The 19,553-nt window shown below is 43.9% G+C and overlaps 1 protein-coding gene across 1 annotated transcript in view; it reads left to right on the top strand.

Moving 5' to 3' along the window:
• LOC148532179 (1-phosphatidylinositol 4,5-bisphosphate phosphodiesterase eta-2-like) overlaps nt 1–19,553 on the top strand; it is a 695,515-nt gene that overhangs the window by 253,661 nt on the left and 422,301 nt on the right. The gene's annotated exons all lie outside the window — the stretch shown is intronic.

Here is a 19,553-nt window from a genome sequence, read left to right as displayed (position 1 = left end):
AAAAATAAAAACCTGGATAAATGTGGGGTCCTCCAATCTACACCTGATATTTTGCTGACCAGCAGACAATGAGACATCTACGGTATGGATGTTGTGTTGCACTTTCTATCCAACTCCTATCTTGATCAATTGTGTTTATAATAATATGCCATTTCATTAAGGGTATATGCATGCTAATTCACAGTCCTAGTCACATGTCCTCTGCAGACAAATGGGGTCTATTTATATCAAAACAAAATAAATAGTAGTCCAGGAATGTCTTTCATAGGATTAGAACATATTACAGTTCCACTCTCTGCGGCTATAACACATGCACAATGGCAAACAATCGCTCAATCTGTGTCCATAATAGCCATTGCATCCACTGCTGAATCCGGCCCTGAATCAAAATATGTAAAATATTAGGAAAAATAAATTGCTCTGCAATAGACAATACAATATTAGATGGACATTAGAGAACTTCACAAAAAGCGATGAAAAAGCAGAAAATAATTCCAGCCAGTAATGACTCTATTCCTTGTAGTTTTATGTGTCAATACCTTTCTTGTTCAGTGTGTTGTCTTCTATATATGGTAATAACAACAGTGATGCCTGCAGGCATTACGAAAGTATTACGCTCATTCCAGCGAACACTATTATTTGTTATATAGATAAGACAATTGTCACCTTGTAAGTGTGGTAAGCTGCTTTAATGAACAGACTGCTGCTGTACAAACACAAACCATAAACACAATTAATTCAAAGCTGTAATAGAGTGTAAAAATAGAGTAACGAATCTGCTATGTGATGTAACAATATATAACAAGCATACATATATATACACGGTACGCTGTGACTCATCAATAGTCTGCACATTTTGGGAGACATTCATCTCTTTCTTGGGTCACATATGGATTTCCATAAAGCACATGTGTGCCACATATACGCGTACTCATATGTCCTTATATCATTGTTTGTACATATATGGCTTGTGTCCCCTTATGCCAGCAGAAGCAGAGCGGAGGTGGGCAGGGATAGGCTGAGTACTGTAAGGTCAGGTTCATGTAATTACTATACAATTAGGGCTAGTGCAATGATAAGCAATGGCAATGGATATCAGCCGCAACTACACAACCACTTCTGGTTGTGTTTTACTTTAACATGTCTAACCTCTTTTATTCTTTCTATTACCAAAATAATTAGCGTTATGGTCATACTGGGGTTAATACATTTTAGAGGCAGACACATGTGCGCTCAGAATTTCCATAGAGAAAATCTGCACTAAAAGAAAAAAATGCATATTTTAAATACATATGTTCATATTTGCTTTGAGCTCAAAATCAGTATTATTTGCACTAGTCAGACGTAACACGTGTTTTCCCTTATGCCACACAACAATGTAGAGATAGCAAAGAGATGCAGCTTGACAATGTTAATAGTAAAAGCTACTGTTACATTACCCTAATTGTACACAATATAAAAACATAATGAAGTGGCAAGATAAGATATTGTCTTGCCAGTTATTAACAAATGAAAAAAATTATCTAAAATATAATTAAATATTAAACACACAAATTAAAGTAAATACAGACATCTAAATGAACAGTTCTAAGTAAGCACATTAGTCTTCAATAGATCTACCCTCTTACATCACATGTAGGCTGCTGGTGGCTCTCCATCTGTCAGTCTTGAAGTGTCTACAGTAAAGAAAAGGAGAAAGAGGTAGTATATCGGTGCACTAGTCGATTAGTTACATAATTCTTAAAACATAACTTTTATTAGATATATGTTATAATATATATCCCCTCTAGGGAAACATAGCAACCTCCCAATCCTCATTGATTAACTTAATATCACCACACAGTTTATATACTGTGGGAGTTCATAGAGGAAATCCAAGATATGGATCAACACAGATGTATAATTTAAAGCATATTCGATCACAGGTAGGATAGTTGATCTCTTTATAAGAAGGTACTTATCATATAACCCTATGAGTAGAGAAGACCTTCAGTTCAATTTTAATTCTAATTTCTTTCTTTAATCTATATTTTTAATACTTCGCTGCTATGTTTCCCTAGAGGGGATATATATTATAACTAGGGGTGTGCACCGGCCACTTTTCGTGTTTTGTGTTTTGGTTTTGGATCTGGATCTTTCTTCGTGTTTTGGATCTGGATTGGTTTTGCCAAAACCACCCTTCCGTGTTTTGGGTTCTGGGTTTGTGTTTTGGATCTGTATTTTTTTGAAAAAAAGCATAAAAACAGCTAAAATCACAGAATTTGTAGGTTTTTCTGCTCCTATGCTATTATTAACCTCAATAACCTTAATTTCCACTCATTTCCAGTCTATTCTGAACACCTCACACCTCACAATAGTGTTTTTATGTCCAAAAGGTTGCACCGAGGTAGCTGGATGACTATGCTAAGCGACACGAGTGGGCGGCACAAACACGTGACCCATCTAGGCGTGAAACTGCAGTGGCAGACAGGATGGCAGTTTGAAAAACTAGGCCCCAAACTGTACATAATGCAAAGAAAAAAAAGAGGTGCAAGATGGAATTGTCCTTGGGCCCTCCCACCCACCCTTATGTTGTATAAACAGGACATGCACACTTTAACAAACCAATCATTTCAGCGCCAGGGTCTGCCACACAACTGTGGCTGAAATGATTGGTTCGTTTCGGCCCCCACAAAACAAGCTGGCAATTAATCTGTCCCTGCACAAACTGGCTCTACGGAGGCAAGATGTCATCCTCATCCTCCTCATCCACCGATTCCTCACCCTCTTCAGTGTGTACATCCTCATCCTCACAGAGTATTAATTCGTCCCTACTGGAACCACAGGTCCCTCTGTACGTTCTGGAGGCTGGTCTCCCTGGAAGAGTTGATAATTCATTTTATGAACATCATCTTCTCCACATTTTGTGGAAGCAACCTCCTACGCCTTTCGCTGACAAGGTTCCCGGCTGCACTAAACACTCTTTCGGAGTACACACTGGAGGGGGGGCAACTCAGGTAAAATAGAGCCAGTTTGTACAGGGACCTCCAAATTGCTTCTTTTTCCTGCCAGTACATGTACGGACTGTCTGACATGCCTACTTGGATGCTGTCACCGATGTAATCCTTTAACAGAGAGACGCCCGCTTGTCGCTGCTGCTTTGAGGATGCAATTGCGGCTACATCGCACACAAGTCACAAACACATTAAAAAAATGTTTTTATTTTTTGGAGCACTTTGAGAGTTACAACACCCTTTAACAGACAGACGCACGCTTGTCGATGCTGCTTTGAGGATGCAAGTGCGGCTACAGCCCACACAATTCACAAAGACAGAAAAAAAAAGAACAATATTTTAATTGTTTGTGTAGCACACTTTGAGGGTGTCACCACCCTTTAACAGACAGACGCACGCTTGTCGCTGCTGCTTTAAGGATGCAGGTGCGGCTACAGCCCACACATTTCACAAAGACAGAAAAAAAAGAACAATATTTTAATTGTTTGTGTAGCACACTTTGAGGGTGTCACCACCCTTTAACAGACAGACGCACGCTTGTCGCTGCTGCTTTGAGGATGCAGGTGGAATCTAGACGGGATTTGGAACCGAGGACACACTACCTCCATCAATTGTCTAAATCCCACTGCACTAATGGCGGATACCGGACGCACGTCTAACACCAACATAGCAGTCAAGGCCTCAGTTATACGTTTTGCTTCGGGATGACTGCTGTCGTACTTCATCCTCATCGCTAGGGACTGTTGGAGGGTCAATTGTTTAGTAAAAGTAGTGATGTTCCTACTTCCTCTCTGGGATGATGAACAACTCCCAGCAGCAGCAACAGCACTAGGAGGAAGTGGTTCTTGATCTTTCCATATTTTATTTTTATCGGAGAAAGTTTGGTCCTCCATTTATGTTATATTGTATATACGTGCGGCTAAAGCGCACACAAACACAGAAAATATTTTTTTATTTTTGCTGGAGAGTAGTGCACTTTGTGGGTTACACCACCCTTTAAGAAATGAGCCAGCCGGCTCTTTACTTATGGGACACAGGCGCACGCTTGGCGCTGCTCCTTTGTTGATGCACGTGCAGCCACAGTGCACACAAGTCACAAACACAGAAAATATATATTTTTTTTGGTTTGGAGTGTACTTTGGGGGTTACAGAACCCTTTAACGGTCAAGCCAGCCGGCCCTTTACTTATGACACAGGCGCACGCTTGGCACTACTTTGTTGATGCACGTGCGGCTACTGCGCACACAATCACACAAAATTATTTTTTTTTTGGTTTGGACTGGAGTGTACTTTCGGTGGTTACAGCACCCTTTAACGGTCAAGCCAGCCGGCCCTTTACTTATGACACAGGCGCACGCTTGGCACTACTTTGTTGATGCACGTGCGGCTACTGCGCACACAATTCACAAACACAGAAAATAATTTTTTTTTTGGTTTGGACTGGAGTGTACTTTGGGGGTTACAGCACCCTTTAATGGTCAAGCCAGCCGGCCCTTTACTTATGACACAGGCGCACGCTTGGCACTACTTTGTTGATGCACGTGCGGCTACTGCGCACACAATTCACAAACACAGAAAATAATAATTTTTTTGGTTTGGACTGGAGTGTACTTTCGGGGGTTACAGCACCCTTTAACGGTCAAGCCAGCCGGCCCTTTACTTATGACACAGGCGCACGCTTGGCACTACTTTGTTGATGCACGTGCGGCTACTGCGCACACAATTCACAAACACAGAAAATAATTTTTTTTTTGGTTTGGACTGGAGTGTACTTTGGGGGTTACAGCACCCTTTAACGGTCAAGCCAGCCGGCCCTTTACTTATGACACAGGCGCACGCTTGGCACTACTTTGTTGATGCACGTGCGGCTACTGCGCACACAATTCACAAACACAGAAAATCATTTTTTTTTTGGTTTGGACTGGAGTGTACTTTCGGGGGTTACAGCACCCTTTAACGGTCAAGCCAGCCGGCCCTTTACTTATGACACAGGCGCACGCTTGGCACTACTTTGTTGATGCACGTGCGGCTACTGCGCACACAATTCACAAACACAGAAAATAATTTTTTTTTTGGTTTGGACTGGAGTGTACTTTCGGGGGTTACAGCACCCTTTAACGGTCAAGCCAGCCGGCCCTTTACTTATGACACAGGCGCACGCTTGGCACTACTTTGTTGATGCACGTGCGGCTACTGCGCACACAATTCACAAACACAGAAAATATATTATTTTTTTAGCACTTGGGGGGAGCACCCCTGATGGACAGAGCACCCCCTGGACAACACTACAGCACCCCTTTTGGACTGGGACACTGCACAGGACTTTGGAGTGGACACAGCCCCTATGGAGAACTGACTGCACAACACAGTCCAGCCAGCCCCTATGGACTTTGAAGTAGTGGACACAGCCCCTATTAACAACAGCAGCACAGCACAACACAGCCAGCCCCTATGGACTTTGAAGTAGTGGACAACAGCAGCACTACACTACACTACACTACACTACACAGCCCTAACTCCCACCCTCCCTCTTCACTGTCCACAGCCGAGTGAGAAAATGGCGCCGACGCGGGTACCTTATATAGGATCCAAAACCCGCGAGACTCGGAAGGCGGGATGATGACGTTTTGCCTCGATTTCAGATCCGAGTCAGGCGGGAAAAGTCGAGCCTGACTCGGATCGGACTCGGATCGGGGGGGCTCGGGGGGGTTTGGATTTCAGAAATCCGAACCCGCTCACCCCTAATTATAACATATATCTAATAAAAGTTATGTTTTAAGAATTATGTAACTAATCGACTAGTGCACCGATATACTACCTCTTTCTCCTTTTCTTTGCTGTATACATGAATAACGGTAGTAGGTAGCACACCACCCTTTATATACAAATTCTGGATAGTAAATATTGAGTACATATTTATAGGGTGGTTGTCGAGTAGAATGTGCGATGTTCCACATTTTTCATATGTGAGTCTTGAAGTGTCTACAAGTTTCAGCTACCAAGACTTGCTGGGCTTTGAACCAGCTGACAAGCCACATGTTGCCTTACTGTACAGACACTATTTGCTACTATTATTGCTGTTATTGTTATTAGGGGCGCCAAGAGGGGAAGGGGGGCAGGTACTAATTACCCGAGCCTGCTGGAGGGGCCCGGCAGGGGCCAGCTGCTAAGGGAGACATAGAGGTTTATTTATCAAGCAGTGAAAAGTGTGGAGAATTGGACCAGTGGAGAAGTTGCCCATAGCAGCCAATCAGCTCCTACCTATTATTTTATAGACTGTACTTGATAAATGTTACTTCAAAGCTGATTGGTTGCTATGGGCTTCTTCACTGGTCCACTTCACGCTTTTCACGGCGGCTTGATATGTAAACCCCATTGTCCTCCTTTGTAGTGCTGTTGAGGGGGACAAATGTCGCCCTGTGTGGCTACCAGTGCCCCTTTGGCAAAGCTATTTTTATTTTATTTTAGGGGTTGTGGTAATGATTCCCCAGATTTGATCACACCTCCCTTTGTACCAGGGCCCGTGGTAACTTTCGGCAGCCCTGATTGCTATATATCTAATTAAATAGACCCACAAATGTTACCCCTCTATGCTGTCAATTTCATTACAATGTTCTCCTAATTCCTCTACTCATATCTTTTTAGTCAATGATTGCTTTTTTTTGGAGAAGCCACATCCTAATATTGTCACACTGAGGTAGCCAATGCATCAGCCTTTATTACACTCAACACTAAAGATGATAATGACTTGTCACATGTCATGATCGATGGAGTGAGTCACAGCTAACCATTCATATCATATGTTGCCCTTTGGCCCTGTTCGTTTTATTGCCCAGTCAATCACTTTCAAGTCAGTAATCAACCATAACACTGGTAGGTGATCCAACAACTTTAATGAGGATATGGTCACAGTAAGGTCTTTTATATTTAATAACTATTCTTTATGTAGAACACACCAACCTATTACGTAGCACTGTACATTGGGGCAATCATGCAACAACATGAAACAAAGGCCCTGCCCAAATTAGGTAGAATCTACTGTACATATACCTAATACCCTATTCTCATTTTTCAAGAGATATGGCCTCCGGAAAGACAAATGAGCAAATATAAAACAGAATTTTGCGAGTTACGTTTCTAGAGTCAGTAGCACAAATAGCTATGGAAAAACACTCTATATGGGTATCCAGGAAAAGGTAACGACTGCTGCTTTACAAGTAAGGACTCGAGGATGGGATATGTAATAAAATACTGGCTGATTAAACCCTGAAAGAATTTATATGGTCCATGCTGTAAGACTGCATTGGAAGTACAGTTTAAGAATGTTCCCAACAAGATACTGGGCTATATCTAATGACATTCCCTGTTTGACCCCTCTCTCCTCTCTGACTGTGCTCTGCTATATTACATAGTGGATACATTATATACATATTTGGATTGTGCTATTGCCATATACCACTTCTTCATCACAGTAACCATATTGTAATTCGACTGTTGTAACGGCTGTTAGTCTCATGCTTTGCTTTTCTTTTTTTGCTGCGGCTGTTGTCAAAAGTACTTTAAGCCCAGATTTAATAGGTTTTCTATACAATGCATCTCAATCAGATTTCAGTTGAGTTTGTCCTTTCTTCATATTTTCCTACATACAAATGTAATAATAAGTGTTACAATGTTTAATTGCATTGTTTTCCCACCTTTATAAAGAGTACACTTGAAATGATCCCTTCGTGATGATACATCAGTTACAGATCATTCCTTACTGACCTCAGATTGGAACGCGCATAAGTGCTGTATACGTGGTTACCAGTGATCTTTTTCTTTGAATATAGGTGCTGGTACCTACCTAAAATTACATGTTGATACAAGATTTTTAGCAGCTTCATACTCTGGACAAGTTTTCAGATGCTTATTTGTATTCATTTTTAAATGGTTTCACTAGTTTCTTCCTTTTTCCTATACTAGTTCTAGGAATTAAAAATGACACTGCATAGCACCGAGTAACATAAGACAAAAAGCAATGGGAGATACCAATAGAAGACTGAAATAAATGAAAGGAAGGGAGAGGAAGTCCAGTTTTCTTCATGACAAAATTGAAGATTTATAATCCCTGCACCAACAAACCTTAAGCCAGATCATCTGGGCCAGATACTCAGGGCCAGATTAACAATGGGCCGGATGGAGCTACAGCTCCAGGTCTCCAAATAAAAATAGGTCCATCATCATGACAGCATGATGTTGACTAACCATCTTCTGTCCACACGGTCAGCCATAAATCATAAGTAGTAAAATTGTATTTCTATTTACCTCACAGAATAAGGCATTTAGGGTCTCATTCAGAGCCGCTCGTAAGCGGCCGTTCGCTCGTTCCGAGTGATGTTCGCACATCTGCGCATGTGTATGGTTTTTAATACGCATGCGCGAACCAGTCAGTGCGGCCGAAAATCGTTTGTTTGCTGTATAGCGAATGCCTGCTATTTTGAGTGACAGGAGGAGGCGTATGTGGGTGGTAACAGGGGAAGGTGCTTGAAAACGGGGAGTGGAATTCAGAACGCAGGCGTGCTTAAAGGTCAAAACGGGCGTTTTATGGGTGTGCATAATTAATACAGCAGCGTCATTGACCACGTCACTTGGTTTTTTTATAGTCAGAACTGCTCGCAATATAGCGGTAGGAAAAACCAGCCACAAGAATAGTGAGCAGTTCATACGCTGTTCGATGTACTTAATTAATCTATTAAATAGCGGACATGACATATGATGCGAGCGGCCAGGGGGGCGTATTTTTCAAAAAAACGACCGCATGTTTTGTTCGCTCGTTCAGAAATAGAGGCGGCAACAGACCACAAAGAGCGAATGGTTCATTTGAATAGCCACCCCCTTTTTCTGAACGAGCGAGCGCTAATAGCGTCCGGCTCTGAATCAGGCCCTTAGTTCTTTTACATATTTATGTAGACATTAGTGTTGAGATTATAGAGGGTGTATATGCCCTTGTAGCTCTGGCCACACCACACAGCACTGGTCACACCTTATCTGCTTCTCATAATAGGCCCTTGATCATTTTCAGCTCCAGGCCTATGTGGCCCTCAATCCAGCCCTGCACCTCACAATATTGTTTTTAGGCCAAAAGGTTGCACCGAGGTAGCTGGATGACTATGCTAAGCGACACAAGTGGGCGGCACAAACACGTGGCCCATCTAGGAGTGGCACTGCAGTGGCAGACAGGAAGCCAATCAGCGTTATGGTGCCCATTTGCATGTAGCACGGACCAAGGAGATCCGTGCTACATGCATCTGTGTGATTGGCACAGAGCAATGACAGGTCCGTGAGACCCGTCTGTGCTGCTGTGGTAAAAAAAAAAAAAAACCTGTGTAAAAAAAAGAAAAAAATGGCGTGCATCCCCCCCCCCAAAAAAAAAAGAGCAACCAGCCCCGGGCATTAGTGACCCAGTGCTGGGTGTGCTTAAATACAGGGGACAAATGACGTAGGGGTCCCCTGTACTTAAGCACACCCAGCACTGGGCTAGTTTTTTACAGGTGAACTACAGGTACTAGTGGGCCCTTAATGCCCTGAATTCTGGTACTTGTGGTTCTCCAAGTACCAGCATGCGGGGCAGGCTTGCTGGGACTTGCAGTTCTACTTCTAAAGACAATGTTTGATATTATTTATTTACACCACACCACACTATCAACCCGCCATTGGGGGGGTTCCCAGCTCTCCAGGGATCCCCGGCCTGGGCTGACTAGCGGTCAGGGCTGATGCTGCAGCTGGGGGGCCCGGTGAAAGGGCTCCCCTGGCTGTGGCATCAGCCCCACGCTAGAAAAAGTCCAGTGCTGGTTCTGGAACATACAGGGGAACCCTACTAATTTTTTTTCCCCTGTATTTCCAGAACCAGGACCGGAACAGAGCCCAGAGCTGGTGGCGCAGAATACGGGGGACCCCTATGTCGTTTGTCCCCCGTATTTTGGCAACCAGCGCTGGTTCTGACTAGCCCGGTGCTGATTGTGCTTAAGTACACGGACCCCTACGTCGTTTGTCCCCTATATTTAAGCACACCGAGCACTGGGTCACTAATGCCCGGGGCTGGTTGCTCTTTTTTTGGGGGGGGGGGGGGGGCACGCCACTTTTTTCTTTTTTTTACACAGGTTTTTTTTTTCTCTTACCACAGCAGCACAGATGGATCTCCTGGTCCGTGCGTGCATCTGTGTCATTGAAATACACGGCAGCACAGACGGGTCTCACTGACCCATCTGTGTTCTGTGTCACTGTCAATCACACAGATGCATGTAGCACGGATCTCCCACGTCCGTGCTACATGCAAATGAGCACCATAATGCTGATTGGCTGAGAGCCATGACAGACGGCTCTGTCAGCCAATCAGCACTTTGCCCATTAAAGGCAAAGGCATTTTTTTTAAATGGCCGCTCGAGGCAAAACCTCGAGATCCGACAGCAGATCTCGAGGTTTTGCCTCGGGAGAGGGATCCAGGGCAGACAGGGAGATCCGAGCTTGGGCTCGGATCGTTCTGGATCCCCGAAGTTCGGGTGGGTTTGATTCTCAGGGAACCGAATCCGCTCATCCCTAATTAGTGTATACACTATAATATAGTATACACTAGTATGGGGACATAAATTCATCAAGCTCCGAAATACAATGTTTTCGAAGCTTGGGTGTCGGAACATTCGCCATCTTCAGATGGCATTTGCTCCCGCTCGCAGCGCACACCCGAATTGCAAAGAGAGATCCTTTTCGGATCCCTTCGCCCCTGTCCAGCTCCCACTGTCGGACATCAAAGCTTTGTGACCCTGCGCTGATTTTCGAATCACCTGCCTACACGCCAGAGAAATGATGAATTGCTTCGGCGCTCGCGGGGAGTTTTTATGTTAAATGTGTTTAGCCGTGAGTAAACTATTTTCCAGTGAAAACTACCACTTTTGCTGGATTTTTATCATTCTTTGTCAATTAATCCCTCTGGTGAGAACCTTGTTTCTGTCATTGCCAGGATAGTGCCATCTGAGATAAGGGCTTACCTCACAAGAAGAGATGGAATAAAGGTTTGAGGGATCTGTTGCACTTAAAACAGGAAGACCACTATGGTCTTAAAATAATAGCTTACTCACAATTCAAAATTTAGAGATAGTGATAGAGAGTTACTAGCAGGAGACAAATATAAGAGCCTTTCAGACCAATTCCATCACAATTTTTTTTTTATTTAACACATATTCAAAAATAGAGGGTCACATATGCAGAGTCATACATGAAGTCTACTTTGCAACGGATCACAGATGCAGAGTCGCACATGCAGCAGCTCAGATAAACAGTCACACATGCAGGAAGTCACAGATGCAGCAAGTCACACATGCAGCAAGTCACAGATGCAGCAGCTCAGATAAGCAGTCACACATGCAGGAAGTCACAGATGGAGAGTCACACATGCAGGAAGTCACAGATGGAGAGTCACACATGCAGGAAGTCACAGATGGAGAGTCACAAATGCCGCAGCTCAGATAAGCAGTCACACATGCAGCAAGTCACAGATACAGAGTCCCACATGCAGCAGCTCAGATAAGCAGTCACATGCAGGAAGTCACACATGCAATCACACATGCAGCAGCTCAGATAAGCAGTCACACTTGCAGGAAGTCACACATGCAATCACACATGCAGCAGCTCATATAAGCAGTCACACATGCAGAGTCACAGATGCAGCAGCTCAGATAAGCAGTCACACCATACTTGCCTACCCTCCCGATTTGGTCGGGAGCTTCCCGAAAATCGTGTGCCGCTCCCGGCCCCCCAGGAAAGGCAGGCAAGCCTCCCGACATTCCCTAACCCTCCCGACCTCCCCCCAGAATACACTAGAAATCCCAACAGCGGAGGGGGGCGGTGACGAGATTCACGCTGAATCACGTCATCGTGGCCCCGCCCCCTGCTTCACAGTGACAAAAATAACGGTATTGTGAAGAGGAGGCAGGGCCACGATGATGTGATCATGCGGTCCCGCCCCCAGCGTGTCACAGCTGTCCGGACACGCCCCCGCTGTTAGCCGACAATCAGCTATAAGGAGGGAGCTGATTGTCGGCAAGTATGGTATGAGGTCACAATAGCAGAGTCACACATGCAGCAGCTCACATAAACAGAGTGACACATGCAGCAGGTTACAGAAGCAGTCACACATGCAGCAGGTCACAGATGCTGAGTCACATGCAGCAGTTCACATAAACAGAGTCACACATGCAGCGGGTTACAGAAGCAGTCACACAAGCAGCAGCTCACAAAAACAGAGTCACACATGCAGCGGGTTACAGAAGCAGGCACACATGCAGCGGGTTACAGAAGTAGTCACACAAGCAGCAGCTCACATAAACAGAGTCACACATGCAGCGAGTTAAGGAAGCAGTCACACATGCAGCGGGTTACATAAGCAGGCACACATGCAGCCGGTTACAGAAGCAGGCACACATGCAGCCGGTTACAGAAGCAGGCACCCATGCAGCGGGTTACAGAAGCAGGCACACATGCAGCGGGTTACAGAAGCAGTCACACATGCAGCGGGTTACAGAAGCAGGCACACATGCAGCGGGTTACAGAAGCAGGCACACATGCAGCGGTTTACAGAAGCAGTCACACATGCAGCGGGTTACAGAAGCAGGCACACATGCAGCGGGTTACAGAAGCAGTCACACATGCAGCGGGTTACAGAAGCAGGCACACATGCAGCAGGTTACAGAAGCAGGCACGCATGCAGCGGGTTACAGAAGCAGTCACACATGCAGCGGGTTACAGAAGCAGTCACACATGCAGCGGGTTACAGAAGCAGGCACCCATGCAGCGGGTTACAGAAGCAGGCACACATGCAGCGGGTTACAGAAGCAGGCACACATGCAGCGGGTTACAGAAGCAGGCACACATGCAGCGGGTTACAGAATCAGGCACACATGCAGCGGGTTACAGAAGCAGTCACACATGCAGCGGGTTACAGAAGCAGGCACACATGCAGCTGGTTACAGAAGCAGTCACACATGCAGCGGGTTACAGAAGCAGGCACACATGCAGCGGGTTACAGAAGCAGTCACACATGCAGCAGGTCACAGATGAAGAGTCACACATGCACACAGAACACACCCCGTCCTTTCCCAGCATTACACTGCTGTAGTAGTATTTAATGTGAGAGGGGAACCCCCTGAGAGGGGGAGGCTGGGGCACGTGCCCTTCCCCCTTTAATCAGTCTCTGACTCAGTTGTAGGAGAATCTGCCCTGCTCCACACTCCCATGCCCTTACAAAAGAATATATAAATAAAATTAACAAATGGATTACTAGAAGTCATTAGGGATTACATTCCTAGCACTATTTTTATTTATGTAATTTCAGTGGTGATTTGAGTTTTTTATTTTTTTATGTCATTTGATAATTTCTAGACAGCACAACAATCATAGCAAACATCAAAAATTGTGAAGCTCACCATCTTCAGATGTCCTTTGTTCCTGCACCCTCGCTATGTGGTCCGAGGTTTTCAAAGAGGGATCCAATCGGATCCCTCCGCCCCTGTTCTGCTCCTTCGCTGAACATAGGGTTTTAGTGTGAACTCCAGAATCAGCTTACAATACCGTATGTGTTCATTAGCATTCATTATTTTTATAGAAATATGCTATTTTTATTAAGAGTAAAAGATTCTGAATGTCACTTGTAGCACCGGTTCTCATATTCAGACATAATGGGCGGCATGTACTAAAGGAAAACTGCGGTAAAAACCCTGTTTTCGGGGTTTTTACTGAATTTCCATATGTACTAAGCCCCGCCCCGCGCGGAGGGTATTGCCAGAAAAAAATGGCATTACCCTATAGAAGCCTATGGGCTTCTTACCGGACCGCCGTCGCCCAGTGCTGGCCCCCACTCACCTGCTGTCCATGGTCGCCGGCCCTCGCTCCCTGGGTCCTCCATCTCCTCCTCTTCCTAATCTTCTTCCGGGTGCAGGGAGGAGGAGGAGGAGCCCAGGGCTTCCTGCACATGTGACCAGCAGGAAGCTCCTGGGGCTCGGAGGCATCACCAGGCATCGGCTGCTTCGCAAAGGGCAGCTCATATCGCAAGAGCTGTCCTTTATGATACTAATCGTATATGTTAGTACATATGTGATTAGTAAGGTTGCGGTGACTGGCGGAATGGTCACCGCAACCTTAGTACATCCCGCCCAATGTAATTATACTCCTTAAAAGAAACGCATGACTGAAAACACTTAGGTGAATCACTGGCTGATCTACACTCATGCAGGTTAATTTTGACCGGCTATGAAAACTGAAACTCATATTTAGTAGAGATGAGCGGTTCGGTTTTACTCAGTTCTTTTCGCCAAATTAGTGCAAGTTCAGATTTACCTTATTGGCTATCAAAAACACGTGATAGCCAGAGAGCCAATAAGATTCGTTTTTTGGATCCGAACTTAACCGAGCCCAAACCGACCTAAAACCAAACGGCTCATCTCTAATTTATCTATCTTTAAGCTTGTCAGCTCTAAATGGCATTTATGTGCAAAGGGCCAGTAATGATGACAGAGTGTGCACATTGTAGTTCATTGTAACTTGTGTGTTATTTTAATGCCAAATATAAAGGTTATTCTTTGTAATATATGCCTGTGATCTTGGTCTATTTAGCAGTAGCCTTATAAAAATACCCTGCTGGAGATGTTGAGAGGAACTAGGCAGGGTTGCCCCCTTTCGCCCCTTTTGTTCGACCTAGCTATTGAACCTTTGATTCATATTTTAGAAAAGGACGTCATTTATTTTCTATATCGTTTATTAGATATATAGAAACAAACAACAAAACAACATGGCACCTCAAAAGATTTTTAAGGGCATCTCTGTGGGCTCAAGAACGGTGAAGTTAACTGTATTCGCATAGACGACGTGATGCTTTATCCTACTGAGTCTATGGGTCATATCCTTAACATTTTAAGGAGATTTAGGGGCCTGTTCATTAACACATACAATTCGATGGAGGTAATTAGGTTTAGAACTCGCATGGAGTTCTACCTAATTACAGGAGGAGTTCATCATTCCTCGTCTCCATTACTATCTATTCCGAAAAGCTGTCATTTTTGCGATGACAGCTTTTCGGGAAATAGATAGTTTTCCCTCACTACACTGCATTACCGCAGCTGGAATCCGTGCTGCGCATGCGCTGTTACATTTGTAAACCCAGTGCATGCGCAGCACTACTTAGAGCTGCGGTAATTTTGTGTACCCCCCAACCCCCCCTCCGCTCATCTCCCCCCCGTCCCACACTTACCTTTCCGTGCAGCAGCCTCCGGCTCCGCCCTGCTGGTCTGACACGTGGTCTCCCAGCACACCACAGTACAGATTAGAAAAAAGAAAAAGTTTTTTTTTTCTAATCTTTATTGTGTTGTGATGGGAGAACACAGTGTCCGACCAGCCTCCGGAGCCTGAGGACGTACCAGAGGGCCGGAGGGAGACGTCGGGGGACCTGTCCAGCTGTAAGCAGGTAAGTTTCACCTGCTATTCACCACCTCACAGTGGCGGATAGTACCTCCATCAAATTCCGAAAATACATAATTTTCAGAATGTGATGAATACCATAATTTCCACATCCCCATACTAATGTACTAATGTATGGGGAGTGTGGAAATTAACGCAGGGGAACTTAACCAGGAGATATCAGTGATATCTCCTGCGTTAAGATACTTCATGAATACTAAAATAACGTTATTTAAGGAAAATGTCCTTAAAAACGTTAATTTAGTGTTGATGAATAGGCCCCTTGAAGAGGTGTGAATATTAATAAATCAGTAGCACTTTATTTAGGCTCACAAGATACGTTGCCCCAGATTCAGGAGAGCATGCCACTTCGTTGGGCCAGAGATCAGCTTCCGTACTTGGGAGTTACAATTCCCGTTGCTTAACAAATCTTTACTCTTCTAATTGCACAAAGGATTGCAGATTACACCTCAAGAACTGGTGTATCTGTACTATACATATTTTCTTTTTTTGGCTTATCATCTTACGCTACCCTTGTAGCTTTAGACAGTCTGGATTTTTTTTTCTCCCCCTCCCCCTTTTTGTTGTATCTTCTGTTTAAGGGAAGAATTTTATTTTGACCGTAACAATTTATAGTTGATTTATATGATTATTAGATTACGATATAACTAGAAAAGATACTTACTGAATATTGTACATTCTCTTTGGTACATTTTTATGGCATTTTCACCAGTAAACTTTGTTATTTATCACATACTGTATCCTCATTTGTAAGCATGGTATAGTACGGATACCTATACACCAGTTCTTGAGGCGCAATCTGCAATCCTTATTTGAAATTAACCTATTGGAGGACACTGGGGTTCCTTCGCCTGCATTTTTGCTGCCTATTTAACACCTGTATAAAGTGAGTGTATTAGGCATTTTTTCTATATATCTTCTAATTACACGCCCATGATTAACAAAATCTCAGATGAGCTGGAGGGTTGTAAGGACTTGCCACTGTCATTTTTGGGATGTTCAAGTCTGATAAAAATGATCTAATTTTCGAGATTTATGTATTTAATCCAAACCCTTCCCCTGTTTATCACAGTAAAAGACCTACAATTTCTTAATAAGATTTTTAGAACTTTTATTTGGCACAGGAAAAGGCCAAAAATAAGTCTTTTAAAGCTACAGCAATAAATATTGAACAGGGGGATTGGGTTCCCTGATGTTCAAATTTCTAATAGGTCATTGAAATTATAATTATGCAAATACATCCCTGGAACAGGGGAGTCTACTTTCGTTTCTCCACCTCCACGATCAGGAAGTCTCGCCCTCTATACGAGATAATCCATTATTATGGAACACAAAGAAAATCTGGCACATTGTAAGACATAGAGGCCTATTCATCATACCTAAACTTTCTCTGGAGGTAATTAGGTTTAGAACTCGCATGGAGTTCTACCTAATTACTGGAGGAATTCATCATTCCTCCTCCCCATAACTATCTATTTCGAAAAGCTGTCATTTTTGCGATGACAGCTTTTCAGGAAATAGATAGTTATCTCTATCTACACTAACTTACCGCAGCTGGAATCTGTGCTGCGCATGCGCTTACATTTGTTAACCCAGCGCATGCGCAGCACTGCCTCCAGCTGCGGTAAGTTTGTGTCCCCCCTCTCCCTCCTCCGCTCACCTGCCCCCCTCCGCTCACCTCCCCCCGTCCCCGACTTACCTGCTCGCGCAGCAGCGTCAGGCTCCGTCTGCTATGCTGTCACATGTTCTCCCAGCGGAACACAGTAGTTTAGAAGAAGAAAAAAAAAATACTTTTTTTTTTTTCTAAACTTTATTGTGTTCTGCTGGGGAGAATACATGACAGCATAGCAGCCGGAGCCAGAGCAGAGTCCAGAGCGATGGAGGAAGACGCCGGGGGACCTGCCCAGCTGAAAGCAGGTAAGTGGCAAATAGTAACACCATCAAATTCCGAAAATACATAATTTTCGGAATTTGATGAATACCATAATTTCCATATCCCCATACTAATGTATGGGGAGTGTGGAAATTAACACAGGGGGACTTAGCAAGGAGATATCAGTGATATCTCCTGTGTTAAGTCTCTTCATGAATACTATAATAACGTTAATTAAGGAAAATGTCCTTAAAAACGTTATTTTAGTGTTGATGAATAGGCCGCATAAAGTGGGTTTGAACTCTTATAAATCGTTATGCCTTCTATTTTTGGGCAATCCCGATTTTCAAAATGGCTTGGCAACTTACCCATTTACAATTTGGCGGGTGGGACATATTCTTGATTTCGGTTGCCTGGTAGACAGAATTTCAAAGTGAATATGGACCATACGTCCTCCTCTAAAGGGGTTATCACAATAGATACTAAAATTTCCAACATATACGGTCGAAGACCTCTTAGCTGCTCTTAATACTTCATGTAAGACCATTACATCATCCATGTATACGGAAATGTTTCTGAACATCTTCCATAGAGCATATCTGTCTCCACATAGAAGCTTTGTCATGGGGCTTTCTACATCTCATTCCTGTTACTGATGCAGTGAGGGTTATGCAGATTTATATCAATGTTTATGGTAGTGCCCATTAATTAGAAGATTCTGGCTCAAAGTAAAAAATTACGCAGAGACATCTATGCTTAATTTTGTCCCCTTTACGGCAGAGTGGGCAATATTTGGCCCTATTCCTGCTAATATGAGGGCTGGTAATCGAGGTAAATGCTAATTCCTAGCAATTAGTGCAGCGAACCGAAAGATTATACTACATGAATGGATTTTATCTTCTTCTCTGTCCTTCTCATTATTCAAGTCCAAATTGTTTAATCTTTTCCGTATGGATTGGATCGAGGTTGCACTAGATAAGGAATCCAAAGTTGAAAATTTGTTTACCATGTGGGGGAGTTATATATCTACTCTTTCTTTGGAGATGAGGCGTCAAATTCATGGCTGTATTAAAAATACATCTTGGTACTTACTTTGTGTCTTGGATAATGATCCCCTAATACAGGGCTCAACAAATCCCGAGGGCTAGGTCGCCATGGCTACCAGATTTTGCTGCCTGGCTACCAGATTTTGCAGTAAGGGAGGAAGCAGATCCTAATCAGCACTGGCGGAGATTTGTGCCTATAATATTGCGGTGTTCATATCATGCACAGGAGTGCATGTACTGAATGTTGCGTTTGCGGTGACTGCTGTGTCCGTCCTGGCCTGCGCTGACGACTCCTCTCCATCCTGGCCTGCTCTGATCCCTGTTGTCTGTCCCAGTCTACACTGATCCTCCTGTACGTCCCGGCAGTCTACTGTCTCCTATTTCTGGATGCATAGAGCTCTCCGATAGTAGGGTCTATGCGTGGCCAGTGATTGCGGAGCAGCTTCAGAGGGATAGTGGTGTGACCCTGAAGGGAGGGGGGTTTTGCTGTTCTTTCTGGCACCATTGTTTTATGTGAAATGTGGTCCGTTATTACTGGAGGGTGGAGCAGGGGAGCTGTGTAGAGCAGTGAGGGGGCCTCCATTTTACTGTATCCATTCAACTGTGACCATTTTGTGGACTAGTATAGTGTGTATAACAGTTGCATAACATACAGAGCTGTGCTCCTTACTCACTCCTGTAATTTTTTTTTTTTGGGGTGGTGGTGCCCTAATAGATATTTCTCCTGCCAATACCTAATACGTCTCATGGAATGAGTGGTTTTCGAGGGCTGTGGTGCCTCTGGAGCAGGGGGGGGGGGGTTGGGGTTGAGAGAGAGTGATTATTATTTTACTGGGTGTTCATTTATTCTTTCCCTTTTTTCTTTTCTTTTTATGTACTACTACAAACGCTGTTATACAACATTGAGGAAATTGTTGTTTTTCGAATTAGGAACTTCAGGCTGTAATTGCCTGCAAAGGATTTGCAATAAAGTATTAAAAAGTGAAAGTTAGATTTAGGATTGTTTAGTTTGTCCCATTACTTTTGCCCCCTTAAAAAGTGGGAGGTACATATAGAAACCGTTGTAATTCCTACACCGTTCACCTGATTTGGATGTAATTACCCTCAAATTAAATCTGAAAGACTGCAGTTAAAGCA

This window comes from Taudactylus pleione, unplaced genomic scaffold (genome assembly GCF_031769625.1).
Source record: "Taudactylus pleione unplaced genomic scaffold, aTauple2 ptg000082l, whole genome shotgun sequence".
Taxonomy (NCBI): domain Eukaryota; kingdom Metazoa; phylum Chordata; class Amphibia; order Anura; family Myobatrachidae; genus Taudactylus; species Taudactylus pleione.
The sequence above is the reverse complement of the archived record's forward strand: the minus strand, read 5'-3'. Positions and strand labels throughout refer to the sequence as shown.